Source organism: Aotus nancymaae, unplaced genomic scaffold, assembly GCF_030222135.1.
Source record: "Aotus nancymaae isolate 86718 unplaced genomic scaffold, 86718_ANA_hifiasm-v0.15.2.pri h1tg000040l, whole genome shotgun sequence".
In the NCBI taxonomy this organism is placed as follows: Eukaryota; Metazoa; Chordata; class Mammalia; order Primates; family Aotidae; genus Aotus; species Aotus nancymaae.
In genome coordinates, this window is record NW_026988454.1 from 286,532 (window position 1) to 304,319 (window position 17,788).

General features: G+C 51.1%; 1 long non-coding RNA gene across 1 annotated transcript; it reads left to right on the top strand.

Annotated features, from left to right (window-relative positions):
• Window positions 1-5,017: 5,017 nt before the first annotated feature.
• Window positions 5,018-7,579, top strand: LOC135268265 (uncharacterized). The gene is made up of 3 exons (XR_010336534.1): window positions 5,018-6,222; window positions 6,940-7,096; window positions 7,535-7,579. It is a non-coding gene; the product is annotated as an uncharacterized LOC135268265 (long non-coding RNA).
• The last annotated feature ends 10,209 nt before the right edge of the window (window positions 7,580-17,788 follow it).

The following is a 17,788-nucleotide window of genomic DNA, read 5'->3' on the forward strand; positions in this document are numbered from 1 at the left end:
ATGCCTTTGCTGTAAAATAAGGGAGTGTTCACTGGGGTGGAGCCAGCGTGAGACCTTGGTCCTGACCTGGGAGCTTAGACCTTGGTCCTGACCTGGGAGCTTACAATCGCAGGAGCCGGGCAGCGTGAGACCTTGGTCCTGACCTGGGAGCTTACAATCGCAGGAGCCGGGCAATCGGCAACGTGGTGGACCAGAGCACAGGTGGGGAAGCAGGGTGGGAAAGCTCACAGAAGGGGATGTTTGGGAAGGGTTTTAAAGGATGTGTAGGTGTTCGTTGCTCACAGGAGGGGTGAAGAAAAAGAAGTGGCAGGAACAAGTCCGGGGGTGTGAGGCGGTGGGGGTTGGCGAGGGTGCCGTAGGAGCAACTGGCAAGACTGGGTGAAAGACACAGGGGGTAGATCTGGAAGTGAGCTTGGGAGCCGAGACAGGTACTGAGCTGGGCTCTGGCTCCCGTGAAAGCCGCCTCCTGCGCTCCTCCAGCCACAAGTCCTCAGCGAGTCTCCTTTGAGGATGGCGGGGCTCATGTTAGACTCGGGTGCGTGTCACACACAGACAAGATGTGACGCTGTGTCTGTGGAGTGTGTGGCACAGCTGCTGGCACCACGTCAGGGGCTGCTGTTCCCACAGACGCATCCCTAGTGCTCCCACTGTGGCTCCTCACCTCCCCACACCCCGGGGCTCCTCCAACACCACGTCCCGAGGGACGGGACTGTGCCGGCATCACCTCTGCTTCCCCAGCACAGGGGGGCATTGCAGGTGCTGGCCCACAGCCTGATGAATGAGTGAAGGGTGCAGGAAGCCCTGGGGGGGTCTGCGGTGCCCGGTGAGGCCCAGCATGGGTAAGCTCCCACAAGCTCCTGCTGCCCCGGCATGGGCAGGACAGGACCCCGCCTGCCTCTCCCCTGCTCAGACGCTTACCTGGGGTTAATTGCTTCGGGCCTTTGAAGTTTGAAGTAGAAACACCTGAGCCTGCTGTGGAGCCGGATGGATCATGGCCCTTAACTGCTGTGAGCACACAGATGGCCAGATAAGAACCGGAAGAAACGCCAGGTCGGGGGCTGCACTCACCCCCACCTCACAGGTCTTGGCAGGTGCAGGGGTGGTTTCCTTCAGGGTAGGCTCATCGCAGCCTCGTCTCCAGGTGTCCAGCCGGGACGGCCCCGGCATTAACTGTCAGGGATGCCAATCAGTGGTCTTCTCACAGCTGTCCGTGTGCCCCCCGCAATCAGCCTCCAACATGCCCACATTCCCCCAGCCAGGTGCTTTGGCGGGGGCCGTCTCGTGGGTCTCCGGCCTCGCAGGCTTCTGGGGCAGACCCTCACACACGTCCCGTGCCAGTGTTGGCATTTGTTGAAGGCACTTTTCCAACTCCACCGAGGCCCACGTGCGTCCTCCAGGGAGCAAGGCCAGCCCTCTAAGCAATGGGCAGCTGCCTGTGTGCCTGGGCAGGAGGTGTTCTTAAACTTGCGATTTAAATTGTAGCTTTGCTGGAGGCATCAGCATCAAACAAGCACTTGGAGAGCCCTTGGCTGTGTTCTAGGACCCTGCAAACCAGCCCCCGGCCTGCAGCAACTGGGGTGTCCCTAGACCTTCCCCCACCTAAAATGGAAGCAAATGGGGGAGCAGATGAGGCCCCACAAAAGAGGAGTCCCTCTAAGAAGTATGATCGCTCACTGCCTACCCCTCATCCCTCAGAGTCCTCTCCCAGGCCGGGACATTCCAGAACATGCCATTGACCACCCAGCTCCTCCACTTACGCCATCTAAGAGCTGCTGTAGGAACAGGTCCTCTTAGCTCACTCTGAAAGTCCTTAGACCTCTATTGGCACTCACACCTGCGTCTGAGGCGGGTTGTGGAAGTTCCATCAGGTCACTCTGTGCCCTGGATGAGGGGGTCCGCCGTAATGTCTTTGGTGAGGGATGGGGGCATTGTTGGTCCCGGGCCCTTTGATGAACCGTCGGAAATCCGTGCGTGGAGACAGGCCGGTGGAAAGGGGCCCCTTTGCGTCTGCGGTTCTTGGGTCCCATGTTCTCACTGTGATCTTTTAGGCACAGTAACGATGCGTGACTCAGGTGAGTCCCTGCAGTCCCGTTTACGTCAGCTCAAGATGGAAATAAGCCACATCCCATCAAACTCAGAAAGATGGATCCGGTGTCCTGATACAAAAACATCTCTAAGATTGTGCTGGTGGCGAAAAACAAGAGCATATGTTTGTATTTCCTTATACCTGTATACATCACCCTGGCAGGCTCAGAAGAAACTAATAAATGTGATTATTCTAGGGTGGAGGGGAGGTGATGGGCATTTCACTATGTGCATCTATTCACATCATGTTAATTTTTGAATCATGGCTATATTAGCTATTCAAACATTAACTTTTAAATCCTGTTAAAATAGTCACCTTCTGCAAACTGGTTCCTTTCTGTTTGGTGCCTGAGCGCATTCTGAGGGTGTAGAAGGTGGCCACATAATCCTTGTTGTCTGAATGTGTGTTCCTGACCTGGGATAGGCGTATTTGTTTATCTGCATTTTTATGCAAAGCAGCTGCACGGTTCCAAACTTCTGCGTTCATTTACATAATTGAAAACCACACCATGAAGAGCGTGGGGCAAAGTGTCAATAACCAGCTCACTCTCCTCAATATAATCTGTGTTGTGTTTCTTCTGGAAATACAATTTTCTAGACGAACGCCATCAGATTAGGAGAAATGCCTGAGGCAGCCATCAGCGTTAACCCACAGTACTCTGAAGATCAATAGCCTCCTTATCTTCCAAGTCAACAGGCTCAGGGAAACTGCCTCAAATGCCCAATCCCTGGTGAGAATAGAATGTATATATCATCCCATATATAGATACATCTATGTATCCATATAATAAGTGGGTGTGGTGGCGCATGCCTGTAATCCCAGCTACTCGGGAGGCTGAGGCAGGAGAATTGCTTGAATCCGGGAGGCGGAGGTTGTGGTGAGCCGAGATTGAGCCATCGCTCTCCAGCCTGGGGAACAAGAGCAAAACTCCATCTCAAAATATGTGTGTGTGTGTATGTGTGTGTGTGTGTGTGTGTGTGTGTGTGTGTACACACCATGGACTGGGCAGCTTAAACAGCAGAGATTTATTTCTCACACTTCTGGAGGCTGGAAGTCCAAGGCTGCCAGCAGGTTTGGCGTCTGGGGAGGGTCGCTTCCTAGACTTTTCTTTTTTTTCTGTCATTTTGCTGTAACCTCATCTGGGTGGGAGGGGCGGGGGAGCTCTCTGGGTTCTCTTTCGTAAGGACACTAATCTTGTCCATGACGCTCTGGCATCATGAATGACTCCCCTCCCAAAGCCCCACTTCCTAATGCCATCACCTTGAGGGTGAAGATTTCAATACACGAATTTTGGGGGACACGGACATTCAGCCCACAGCATAGTCCTAGTTTAATGTACGGATACCTATTTAATGCACAGTACAATTATTTAAAGTGGAAACCGAGGTTTCAACAATGATAGTATTGAAAGGAGAAAGTATAGAGATAGCAAAATGCGTATTTATTTTGCAGGCCAGGAAAGGAAGCAGACCGCTCATACCAACGTCGAAGCGGGCGCAGGTGTGCCGAGGGTTCAGAGCGTAACCACCGTCACTCCGCCCGGGCAGCTGCTGCTTTTCAGAGCGATTTCTCTTTCTCTTGTCTCAGAGATGCTTCATGACAGGAGCTGGAGTGTGGACATCTAGGAGAAAGCCATTTCCCAGCAGAAAACGACTCCACTGTGAATTGTGGAGGGGAGGAAAAGAGGCTTTGGGCACAGGGACGCCAACCCAAAGGAGCCAAAAAACACACGGGGCAGCTCTGCATGTAACCAGCAGAGGGCGCCATGAGCCCACCCAGCCCGGTGGCTCCGGGTAATTTGCAAAATTAAAACGTAATTAATTTCCTGGTGTAACAGGGCGCTGACAGTTTAGCTGCTTGGACCTCAGTGTGATACAACCTTGTCTCAAAATCCCATAATTCCATAAAAAAGTGATTGTGGGAAAACATACATTTGTGACCCTAGATAAAATGTACTTTTTAATTTGTGATTTTTTTACTTGATTGCAATCTGTATGTTATTTCCAGTCACTCTCTGCCTCTCAAATGTCTTCATTTCAATTTCCAGATCACCCTATTCAGCATCAAAATCACACGTTTTCGCTCCAGCTGCTGCCCTCAGAAGCCTCCTGTGTGCTGGGGGTTTCGTGTCTTGCCCAGCATGGCCTGTGGTCCCAGGAATCCGATGTGCCTGGCTGGGTCAGGAGGGTGGTGGAGGAGTCACCCCTGCCCTGCTCATGATGGGGACCCCAGCCCTGCTCTTGGCTGACCTGGCCCGTCTGGAAGAGAACCTGGTTTTGTCTCTGCTGCCCAGATCCATGGGAAAACAGGACGGGTTGACAGATGGGTAGATTGGTGGATAGGTGGGTGGGCAGACGGATGGTTAGATGAATGAGTGGATGGAATAGGTGGGTGGATGGATGGATGGGTATGTGGGTGGATGGGGGAGTAGATAGGTAAGATTTTCAGTGAAGCTTGGAACTCAACTCTAATGCTGAGAAAAGCAGGCTGAGCTCGTGATAACGTATCTCAGAATGAATGCAGAAATCAGGAGCAGAAGGAACAAGGGATTGCGGAACGGGGCACCATCGTACCTTGCTAAAGTGACTAATGTTTATCATTATTAAAGTAAAAGCAGTGTAACAATATATAAATTTGGAAATTTTAAAAAATATATTTGTGATGCAGCAACCCTGCCCCAGCCCTTCAGTTTTGAGCGCTGTGTGCCCCAGCTCGTCCCAGCTACCGGCTCCCAAGGCTGCTGGGATTTGGGCTGTGGCCACTGTCAGGATGAAGGCATGTCGGCCAGTCACTGGTTCTGCAGGAGTGCATCCTCCTCTGACGCAGCCTTCCTTGTGCTGTTTCAAGCACTTCCCTAACTGTGGCTTCAGGGAGCAGCTTCAGGTGGGCTCAGTCTGGTTGACATGTGACTGGGTCCAGGTCTAGCCCTGGTTCAAGGCTGTCAGCACCCTGAGGCGACACCCAGCCTCTCTGAGATGAGAGGAGGGATTCTTCCCTTTTGCAGGCAAAGTGAAGGCCAAACGGGGACACCCTGGGTCTCCCATGCATAAGGGATGGGAACAGCATTTTCAGCTTGCCGAGGAGGCCTGGCCTGGACCACTCTGGGGATGCTGGGTGGCGGGGCGGGGTCTCCAGCTCTGTCCTGACCTTTGAAGTAACTGAGCGGGGGTCTCTTGAGAAAACACTGATAAGACACTGCTGACTTTCACAAATTATTACATCGTATTATCTGAGAGGAAAAATCCTGAAAGAAAGAGACAATGAAAACAGTAAAAGGAAGACAGAGAGGGAGACAGAGAGAGAGAGAAAGACAGAAGAGAGAGTAGGGGAGACAGAGAGACAGAGACAGAGAGATGGAGAGAGACAGAGACAGCGAGACGGAGAGAGTCAGGGGCAGAAGGAGACAGAGGTGAGCAGGGTTTGGGGAGAAGGCCTCCGGTGAAAGGGGCCGCCCGCCCTGCAGGCATCAGGCTTTATCTCTCACTCTCTTTCCCTGACCTAGTCTCGGGGATCACAGGGTTGCAGGCAGGGAGACACACACGGCACTCCCAGAACAATTGTTCCCGGCGTCCTCACCAGGTCAGACGTCTTGAAAAGATTCCCACCTCGTTCTCTGGAGCGCAGCGGTACCCGTCCTTCCCCGAGTGCAGTGCCTGCCAGCCCGCTTCCCTCCCTGGAGACGTGGGCTCTCTCATACCGAGGCCAGTTCTTCCCGTTTCGGAGATGGCATGAAAGTGACCGGATGGCACCGGGACACGTGCTGCCGGTGTGCTCTGACCACGCTCTCTCTGTTACTCCCATCTGGTGTTCCTACCGACGCTGTGAGGGCTTCGCTTCCCGGTGGTTTTTGTTGTTTTGTTCCGTTTCATCCTTACCAGATCTTCTCCGTATCTTCTACCGAACTCACTTTTGTTCAGAGTGAAGAAAGACAAAATGTAGAAGGTCTCAGCAGAGGCTGAGAATGACGTGCGAGTCTCTGCACTCCTCCGCCTCACCCACTCATGGGTCTGCAGCCTTCAGTTCCTGCCGCAGTGAACAGAAGTCATTCCGAGATCCGAGCAGATCCTGTGGTTTATGCAAAAATGTAAATGACTCTGCATAACTACAACATTTTGAGAGATGGAGGATCTCTACCGGTAAGTAAGAATCACTCTCCGGGGCTTCTGCCGATGAGGGTAAGCACTGCACCCCTCACGAGCTGGGGCAACCCTCTGTGGGTTACTTACAGGGAAAGGCTGGCAGAGCCCGCATCCCAGAGCCGTGGCACGGACGTGGCAGGTGCCCTGGCTGGCTGTCGGGATCAGGCTCTGCCCAGTTTTCTCAGCCGAGTCTCGGCACTGCGACCCGCACGCCGTTGTCACAGGTTTGCTGTAGACGCAGTTCGGCGGAAATCGCATAGAAAGCTCTCGAAGTTGATATCCACATTCCCATTTGACAGCAATTTGTTTGGTCGACCCGCACGCAGAGAATTCTAGACCGAAGGCCATCAGCCGTGCATTTAAGCCCCAAAGGAAACTTTGCCTGAGCACCTTAATGGGAAGGAGGCTGAAGTGGCCTCAGGACTTTTCTCTGTTATAAAAGTAACACAGAAAACAAAATTCTGTCTTCTGATCATGACTGCAAACACTTTAATGTATTTCTTTCCACTTAGTAAACATAAAATGTGGGTTGTATTGTACTGTTATATTCTGTACTTTCATAAAATAAAAATTTCCCATGCAAAAAAAGTTATAAAATACAGTTTTTACAATCTACAAAAATATTCTATCAACTTGATGCAAAGTAATACTTTAAAACCAATTCTCCATTGTTGGTTGTCAATATTTTCTCCACTTCTGTAATCATAAAAACAGCGATGCAGGAAGTACCTGCGGAAATGTCGGGTGAACGCTTGCGAAGGCCTTGGAACTACGTCTAGTGAGACTGACTGCCCTTTGTGGCGCTGCGGCTGATGTTCCACACCTGTAACCCTTGGACTACGATGGGAATTAGTTTAGCGTAGAGCATGGGGTAAGAATCTAAGTTTTTCTCGTGCTCAGTGGTCCTCCCAGCACTGTCTGTCACACGACGCTCCCTCTTCTGACTGCTTCTCCCGTGATCCTCTGCACAGTGGATTTGTCCACCTTGGGACCTGCTCCTTCTGCCCGTCACCCACAGCCTGGGGTGCGGGGACCTGCTCCTTCTGCCCGTCACCCACAGCCCTGTCTCCCGGTCTGTCTGTCCGTTCTCTGCTGAGGCTGCGCCCCGTCCACCTCCTCCAATATTTCCTTGGCTATTTTCATCTACATGTTCTTCACTAAATTTTTTTAACTGGATATTTTAATTAGAAATTCAGTACACCTACAAATCATTTTTTAAAAGAATTGAATTCCTCACCATGTTTAGGTTTTTATTTACACAAATGATCATATCACCTGCAATCAGTTACATCTTTGTGTCTTCATGCAGCTCCACGGGACTCCCACGTCTGTGAACCACCTTCCTCCTCCCTCCCCCAAGGCCCGGCCATTCCCACTCACCCTGAGAGCCTACGTCCTCTCCTTCCAGAAGCTTCCCTGCCCCCTTCTGCCCCTTTTGATGGTTCCTCGGGGAACATCTGAGGGGGAGCAGCCACCTCCACTGCCGTGTCAGCCACATGGAGGGGACAGTCATGGGGTGAGGAGGCCCCAGCCAGGCCCTTACTACCAACCTTCTCCGTTAAAGTGTATGTGGTCCGGGGTCCACCCAGAGCACTGCGCACTGCTCTAACTGAGTTATTGGCTATCTCACAAATGTCTTAAAAGTAACATAAACCAAGGTGAACTCCAATCTTGGAACCCTCATCCACCTGGCCCTCCTCATGCCCCTCACATCAGCGAACGGCAGCCTACTGCTCGCCCCGGTACTGAATTTAGAAAATGGACTCGTCCTGGTGTCTCCCTGCTGCTCCCCCTGGATCGAGCCCCTCAGCGGGTCCAGCCTGTCCCGGGGCTGGACTGATGTCTGCTGGGGGCCCGCAGGAAGGCGACTGGACTCCGGGGTCTGTGGCCCTCTACGAGAGCGTCTACGCGGTTTCACATTGATTAGACTGGTGAACCCATTCACAGCCAGAGTCGAATACCCATTTCCTACGACACACCTAGGTGGGTTTCACCAGTTACTTTTCATCACAACTTCCCAGCAGTGTTCCTCCCAACACACAATTTGTCAATCACACATTCACTATCTCATCTCGTGCCAACCTTCTGTCATTCAAATGCATATGGTCTGGGGTTGAGACATTGCCCCCTTTGTGGGGACACGGAGGGAAACAGTGTGCACTCAGTAAGTAACTGCTGATTGAATTGAATGAATCTTCAGTCTGACACAGGATTTGACGGGGAAATGCTAACCGCGTCCAAAATCGCATTCTCTTCTCCCTTTCTGCTGGTACTGACCACGCCTTCCCAAGTGCGAGGACATCGAAGTATGACAGTCATGCTGTGTAAAGCTTACAAAGTTATTAAATAGAAAACAACACATTTTGATTTTTAACCACGGTAACCAGAAGCTCTGAGTCACCAGGATATAACAATGTGTTATAAAAATGTCTGGCTTTTACTGAGACAACATTCTTCAAATTCGTGTTATTGCTCACCTGCTTCAGTCCTGCATCTCAGGACAGGCTGGATTTCAGTCCTTTTTCAGTCACTGGAGATGGCATGTACCCTGGCTGAAAGTCCCTTCTGGGAGATGCTCAGCTGTCCAAAACACAACAAAGAATTAAGAAGTGGGCTGAAAAGAGCTCTCTGAATGAGTGTTTAAAGGCCCCAGAGTTCAGGGCAAAGGTCATTCATTTTACTCAGCTAGCAATGGCTGGTCTTTTACACGGAGCCAATTTTCCGTGACCTACAGTTCTGTTCTTGTAGCCTTTCTTGAGCTGGTTTGCCACGCCATGACAGACTGGAGGAAGGAAATTAAGGGGCAAGAGAAGAAATATTGACCATGTCAACAAGTGATGACTGATGGGCCGATAATTAAGGGGAATGAAAGTTACAATGAAAGACGACAGGGATTTTTGTTCACGTGACGGCATGTGGAACCATCAGGGCGGGTGCGTTCAGTGACAGGCACCTTCTGTCCTGAAGGCGTCACTGTGCAACATAGCGCGTCTTACAGTCTCAGCTTCATCAACCAAAAGCAACTGAAATACAGTGGTTATACTAGAGGTAGCCGGAAAGGCACAGCGCATTACTACTGAGGTGCCCGTCTGTTATGGACAGCCTTCTTAAAGCCTGGCAGTTGAGTGACTATGTATCTGTTGCCTGGGCACTTGCGGGCTTCCAAAGCCGTGTTACAGAAATCTCCCAGCTCTAGATCTCAGTGTAGAGGAGTTCCATCTGGCTTGATTCCGAGCTCACTGACACCTGACACTGACTCCTGCTCACTGCTATTCTTTGATAAGAAGACAACTCAGTGGGGTTTCCGTCCTTCCCCGTCACCCCGCCCTGGGCCTGTGGAAAGCTTGGCTTCATCTCCCTAATGTGGTGCTTAAATTTCACTCTGAGCTCTTTCCATTGGAACAAGAGCACTTGCCAATATTTGATGGCATTGATAATGTCACTTTGCTGCTTAGCTGGAAGTGTCACCCTATGCAGCTGGGGGGGCTCATAGAAAAGGTAATGTGGGGTGTCCCTCTTCACCGACACAGGGCCAGCTGCCAGCGTGGCTCCCTGTTAGGCCTGAGTGCCATCGGCTGGCAGCAGAGCCTTCTTACAGCGAATCTCTTGGCCCAGCTGGGTCAGAAGGCAGGTGCGGAAGTTCCTGCAAAAGATGAACAGAAAGTCGATCTGGTCCGGGAGAAACCAGGGCTCTCCATCCATGGATCAGTGCTGCGAACGCCTGCATTTAGCCTAGAAACAAGAAGCACGCTTCACTTCAGCCTGGGGAATGGCCTTTCCTCTCCCCCTCTGCTCTGACTTTCCTCTCTTTAACCCTAGTCTGGTGAGAGCAGCTGCAACCTCAAAATAAAGAATCACATCTCCTAAGGAATGTATCACATGGGTTGAACGGTGTCCGCTCCCAAAAGAGCTGCTGATGTCCTAACCCCCAGGACCTCAGGATGTGCCCTTGCTTGGAAATGGGCTCGTTTCAGAGACGTAATTAGTTAAGACGAGGCCACCTGGAATAGAGTGGGCCCTTAATTCAACATGACGGTGCCCTCATTAGAGAGGAAGCAAGACAGACACACGGAGAGGACCGCCCCATGATGGGAAGGCAGAGCATGGAGCAGAGTGTCTGCAAGCCAGAGAGGACCGAGCATGGCCAGCAATGCCTGGACCCAGGAAGATGCAGGACGCCTCCTCCCCAGGGACTTGGGGGAGCACAGCCCTGCCCACACCTTGGCACTGGGCTCCAGCCTCCAGAGCTGCGGGACAGGAAAGTGCCATTGTTTCCAGCTGCCAGGTTTGTGGCACTTTGTCACAGTAGCCCTTAAGAAATTGACACCGTGGGCACCTCGCTGGAGCTCATGTCCGTGAGGAGAAAAGCCAAGCCCTCCACACAAGGCAGGCGCCTCCTGGAACAATAAAGGATGGGCATTTTTTATTGTCTTTTTGGAATTAAAAGTGTAACCCCGTCTCTTTCCGGTTTAAGCCACACCCCACCTGTCCACTGGAGGCTAGCCGAGGCGCCCGCTCCCACCGTGAGCACTTGCCTCCCGGGGTCTCAGACTCGTGAGGAGCGCACAGTCTCCCGAATGTCATGGCTCCGGACAGCTCGGACCATCACCCAGCCTGACCCACGTCTCACAGCGTGACCTGCCCTCAGGGTCCCAGAGCTTAACAGGTACTAACACAATATGAGCAATGCTTTTTTTCTAATTACTAATTTTTTAATCTCACCTCAAAAATTTAACTCTTTAGCAGACATTTAAACAAATTAAAATGAACATTTAAGCAAATCAAACTTAAGATGAAGATTTCAAATCTTAAATCAAGCAAGATTTTGCAAACTCAATTTTGATTAATAAAGTAATCCTATCTCTTTTCCTTATTCACTCCTCTCTTTCTCAGGAACCCAGGGGCAAATGCTAGACCTTTTCAGAGCTGGATCATTATGAAAATCATCTTCATGGAATGTTCCAGAGCCATGCCTCTGCCTTTCAAGACAATATCTGCAAAGACTCAAAAAGTTGCTCTAGTTAATAAAAATATTTTTTACTTTACTAATCAAAATCAAGTTTTCAAAATCCTGGTTCATTTACAATTTGAAATCTTCATCTTAAGTTTGATTTGCTGAAGTGTTAATTTAGATTGGTTTCAATGTCTGCTAAACGGTTAGATTTTGAGGTAAGATTAGCAAGTTAGTAATTAGAAACAGAAACATTGCTCACATTCTGTTACTAAATGTTAAACCCACACAGAATCTTTAATCTTCCAGACCTAGCGCCAGGAAGAAATGGTGCAAACGCTGTTACATCTTACCTGGGAACAGAAATGCATGGCTGGACATTCTCCAAACGGTCAAAGCCTCTGTCAGGAAGGGAACGGGCCTATGCTGATGACATTTGGGACAAGCTGCAGGTGCATAATATGAATATAAGCAGGTGGGTATCACAGGACACTCCACAGCCCGACTGTGTCTGCCCGACCCAACGCGGGGGCAGAGAGCTCTCGCAAACCCCTCCCAGCTTCCACGTTTATTTTATTTTATTTTATTTTATTTATTTATTTATTTTAAGACGAGGTTTCACCATGTTGGTCAGGCTGGTCTTGAACTCCCGACCTCAGGTGATCCACCCACCTTGGCCTCCAAAAGTGCTTGGATTACAGGCGTGAGCACCACGCCTGGCCTCCACATTTATTTTTAAGGAAGGTCAGCATGGAATGTTCTCGGAGATTTTTATTAGGCAAATAATCGGATTTTGTCATACAGAAGGCTTATTGCGTTGGGGTGAGAGGATGCCTGACTTACAACATGAGAATTCAGAACTGATGATAACTGGGTTCCTGTTGGCCTGAATTTGCAAATGTCCCTGAGGGATGCTCAGGTCAGAGTGGGTGCCTTGGGCACCCTGCCAGCCGCCGTTCCAGTGCAGGGCGCCACGTGGGAGACACGTGGGAGACACGTGGTCCAGCCTGGCCGGGCCTCAGGTGGCTGCACTTCCCTCTCCCCGTGGTCCTCCCCCTTCCCAACTACCTTATTTGTTTGTTTTGACACTGCATCTTGCTCTGTCCCCTAGGCAGAAGTGCAGTGGAACAATCTCGGCTCACTGCAACCTCCACCTCCAGGGTTCAAAAGATTCTCGTGCCTCAGCCTCCTGAGTAGCTGGGATTACCAGCACCCATCACCACGCCTGACTAACTTTTGTATTTTTAGTAGAGCTGGGGTTTCACTGTGTTGGCCAGGCTGGTCTCGAACTCCTGACCTCAAGTGATCCACCTGCCTCAGCCTCCCAAAGTTCTGGGATGACAGGCATGAGCCACAGCACCAGGTCCCTTGTTCTTTAAATGCTGCTTAAACACAGCTCACCGGGTGGCGTCACCCTACCTGCCCATCACCTGGCACAAACATCCTACAAATGAAAAGGAAGAAAACTTTTGTTACCAGAGGAATGGCAAAGAAATAATAATTCTGACCTTTGCAAATTGTTGAGGTAATAACTCATGATTTTTCGAATTGCTGGATTTTTAGTGTTACGCAGTGACAAACTTGTGTGAAAATTCCAGACTTTGGGAAGGACTTCAGGACCTGCTCCATCTGACAGCAGACAAGCTCCTACAGCCTGCTTGCCAGGGAGGAACATGTTTCCTTCGTGTGTTTCTCCTGTGGCACGTCCTTCAGCGGTGGGTTCAGGGAACTATGTTTGGAAAGACTTTAAGTTGTTTTGACATTGTCTTTCGAAAATGAAAAGGGGAAGTTTTGTCCCAGGAGCCGCCAGCCTGACCCAGCACCCACAGGGAGGGCCTGGCATGGCTCCACCCTCGTTCCCTCCTCTGTCCTCCATTCCTCCCCATCCTTCCTTCACGCGCCCTCCCTCCCGCAGAGATCAGCCCTGGCCGGGGAATGGCAGCCTCTGAGGGTTGCTGTCCACACCTCCTTCCACCCTCTGCCTGGCTGGAACCTGCCCACGGCCCGGGGGCAACCATGAGGTAAGACCCTCAGACAGCCCCATCCCTGTCCATTAACTCTTCCTCAAGTTTCGAAATACTCCCTGCCCTACTCCTCCCCAACCCCACCCCCTTTTTCTTGAGACAGGGTCTGGCTTTTGAGGAGAGCGAAGATCATCTGGTGACCATCAGGCAGGCCATGCAGAGACAGCACTCCTTACCTGAGAAATCCAGAAGCCATTAGGGATATTATCTAAAGCCAGCATCTGGTTCCAGGCCTCTTTCCAAAAACTTGCAAGTAACTAGGATTTCTCTACGTCTCTGGAAGGCATGCATGTGGAAACTCAGTGCGCAACCCTTGCTGACATCAGGGCAGCAAAACGCCTACAGGTGGTCATTGGTTGTGACCTCCGTTGCTGACATGGCCCAAATTTCCCTTCAGCTCCTGCTCTGAGGTCCATAAATGCCCCTAAGAAAAATCCACCATCGCTCGGCCCCTCACGGACACACTCACCGCACTCCTCCTCTGCAACGTTCTTTCTTTCTGCTAAAATGTTTCTTTTTCAAACCCGTGCCGCCATCTGTAAATTCTTCTCACTACCCTACGACCCGTGAACTGAACATTTTTCTGATGCTGGGGCTGTGACACCTCGCCTGGCAGCTCCGTCGCCCAACCTGGCGTGCGGTGGCTCCTCAGCCTCCCGAGAAGCTGGGACTACAGGCGTGAGCCACCATACCCAGCTAATCTTTGTAGTTTTTGTAGAGATGGGGTCTCACCATGTTGCCCAGACTGGTCTCTAACTCCTAGGCTCAAGCGATCCACCTGCCTCGGCCTCCCAAAGTGCCGGGATTATAGGTGTGAGAACCCACACCCAGCCAATTCCTCCCTTGCTAACACTGATTCAGAGGGACACATGTCCTTGATAGCTAAAAGCACAACGTCCTACTCCCACTTTTCTAATAGGCTTTATTTTTTTTTTTTTTTGAGCAGTTTTAGATTCACAGGACAACTATGCAGAAAGCACACGGTCCCATGTACCCCGCTCCGCCCTCCAATTTCCCTTCTTCCCGACATCCTGTGTGGCTAGAGCACAGCCGTTGTCGCTGGCGGCTAAAACTGGACGCAGTTGCTGGCTGAAGTCCGCAGTGTATGCTGGCCGGGGCTCAGTCTGTGTGTGCGCATCCCTGGGCTCAGCAAACGCAGTCATGCGTCTCTACCACGATCAGATCGCACACTGGAGCTTCACTGCCCTAAAATCCGTCTCTTCTCCACCTGTTTATCCTGCCTCTCCCCAAGGCCCTGGCAACCACTGATTTTTTTCCCCATTTCCATCTTTTTGCTTTTTCTAGAACGTCTCGTCCTTGGAATGGTGCAGGTGGAAACATGTTCGGGCCGCTCCCTCCACTGAGTAGGCCCTGCCTGGAAGACTCCTCCACACCCTCCCGGCTCCTTGGCTCAGCCCCTTCCGCTGCTGCACTGCACCCCACTGTTTGGGGTTCCCACAGTTTATCATTTGTAAGGCCGATTGCCTCGCCGGGAACTCTGACGCACACCCCCATCCCCTTTTTTCCCCGAAAGCTCGGACAAGCTCGGGCATGTTTCCTTCTCCCCTTCTCGCACAGCCTGGCTTTCCCTTAAAGAACCCAGTATGCAAGCGGGGTCTTGTGATTCTAGCCAATAGCAGCCGAGTCTTTCTAGCCAATAGCAGCCGAGTAATTCTAACCAATAGCAGCCAAGTCCTGTATGCAAACAAAGGCTTGTAACCTTACCCAATAGCAGTCCTGCTCTCCACAACCAATTGAGCTCCTTCACTGCCTATAAAACCCCCTGTCTGAGAGGAGTCTGTGTGACTTCTCCGGCCCCTCCTGTTGGGCTGCAGAACCTCGTCCGGGAACCTGAATAAATTCCTTCACATTGGATCTTCTTGTGTTGGCCTCAGTTTCTTCCTTTTTAAACCCCGCAAGAACAAACCTCACATCATTCACCTCCTGAAGGGCATCATGGTTGCCTGCAAGTCTGGCTATAATGCATCAAGCTGCTATAAACAGCCACACGAAGGCTTTTCTGGGTCCAAGTGTTCAGTTCCTCTGGATAAATACCAAGGAGTGTGTGCTGGATCCTGTGGTCACAGGACGTTCAGTCTCGTGAGACGGTGTCAAACTGTCTTCCAAAGTGGCGGTGCCATTTTCCATTCCCACCAGCAATGAGTGAGAGTTCCTGGAGCTGCCCTTTAAAAAACAAGACGCCAAAAAAAGGAAATCTCTTAACAACTGTTCCACGTAAGAGAAAATCACATGGCTAGGTGTGGCACCAAGGCCGGTGTCAGGGACTTGGGTTTCAGGTGGGTATGGTCCAAAGACAAAGCTTACCTTCGGAGAAGGGCGACAGGGAGTCTTTAAAAGCCACAAAATACGACACACCTGCAGCCAAATTTGACTGCAGAAGCGCTTGCTGACGCGGAATTGGCTCAGCTGTTTGGGGGCGAGTTACTCAGGAAGCCGCTAAACACCAGATCATTGAAAGCAGCCCTGAAGCTCTGCTCTCCGTTTGTAGCCAGAAATCATAAGCAGGGAACCCCCCAGCCATTCTCCTTGTTTCCTAGAACTAAAGCGTTCGCTCTTCAGCAAGGTTGTTTTCATTCTTTTTGTTAATGCTCATTACACAAATAACTATTCATTTTTAAAAACCAAGCAAAAAAAAAAAAAAAAACCTGGAGATCTTACTCATTTTGGTGTATTTTAATATATTTCCCTCCAGACATTTTTCTCTGTAAATATTAAAACATAATTTTTTACAAATTGTCTTCCTTGTCTTCTCCATTAAAATTTGAAGTGATAGCCTCGTTCTCCTCCTCTTCCTCTTCCCCAGACATAAATATTTCTTCTATCTTTTTCTAGGGAGAAAGAAGCATTAAACTCCCAATCCAAACGGTCAAGAGCCATTTGCTGTTTTATTAAACAAATGTCACACCAGGGAACCGCGTCTCCGGGTGGGTGGCGTCACGGCTGCACCCACAGCTGTTATTCTGGCACCTTCTGGACAAACGAGGCTTGGCGAGTTGCGTGTCCGGTGAGTTGGAGCAGGCAGAGCCAGAGCTGCGGAGTCGTGGTGACGCTGCGAGGCTCCCAGGTGAAATCCCAATCCGCTCTCTCCATGGAGTGGCTGCTGCTGTGCGTGATAACTCTGCGTACGTTGACACACTTACGTACTGGACATCAGTGACACCTGGCACTTCACCACCCTTTTCGCAAAGTAACCTCATAATTCTTGCATGTGGGTCATTTTGTGACAATGCGGAGAATGAAGAGATCTACAGCCGGGCACGGTGGCTCACACCTGTAATCCCAGCACTTCTGGAGGCTGAGGTGGGTGGATTACCTGAGGTCAGGAATTCGAGGCCAATCTGACCAACATGGCGAAACCCGGTCCCTACTAAAAATACAAAAATTAGGCAGGCATGGTGGTGTGCGCCGGTAATCCAAGCTACTCAGGAAGCTGAGGCAGGAGAATCACTTGAACCCAGGAGGCAGAGGTTGCAGTGAGCCAAGATTGCACCGCTGCACTCCAGCATGGGAGACAGAGCAAGACTCCATCTCAAAAAAAAAAAAAAAAAAAATCTACAAGGAAAGGAGGTAACACTGAGCTGTGACTCAAAGACGAGATCACAGCCAGCTCCAAACAGCGGGCGGCCGTCGTCTGGGGCTACATGGAGGACTGAGTCTGCTCGGCCCACCTCCACAGAGGACAGGATCGAGAGGACAACGGAGTGAGGGCCCCACGGAGATCACGGTGGACCGAGAGTGGGTTCACTGCCTGCCTGGGTGAAAGGTGTGATGAAAAGGCTGCTTCCAGACCACAAGGGCAGGTGAATACATAAGTCGTCCCCTGTCTGCTACCAGCTTATAAACAAACACAAAAAGCGAAAATCGGCCAGGGCAGATGCACAACACCAGGGCACCACGACATCAAGCCCGTCTTAAGGTTTCTGGCTCCTGCTGGTCTGTGACCTCTCGACGCAGCACGCGAGCTCTGTGCCACCCCGGCTGTCCTCATTGCACACGTGTGCAGATGGCATGAACCAGCTTCATGTAAATGGTGCATTGCTGTGTTCTTGCTGGAGCTCAGAAGGAAGAGGAGGAGAAGGGAGTGGAATCCACCTAGGAGCTACTTCACGTAAGGCAGGGTGCCAGCTGTGCTGAGCATGACGGACTGGAGCCGCCAGGACCCTACCTGAGCTGCTGTCCTTGAGCTGGGCCCTGATACAGGAGCTTATTCACTGCTAAAACTCTCCAGTGCCAGCAGCTCTGGGAGGTGTTCGGGTTTCGGCAGTAAACAGCAGATAAAAAATATCTGCCCTGCTGGTGCTTATATTCTAACCGGGGAGGCTGTCAAAATGAACGGCTCACTGAATAGTGTCAGATGCTGGAAGATCAGCACTCTGAAGGAAAATGAGCTGGGGACGTTTGAGGCCTGGGGCAGCAGGGAGGAAGGGGAAGGAGGAATCCGAACCAGGACCGTGAATCCGAACCCTGGGCCGCAATGCTGGACGGCTTAGAACCTGGTTCCCCAGAGCCTCAGAAGGTAGCCAAGGCTAGGGTCAGGGCGCTCTGCCTCAGGGGTCAGCAATGACGC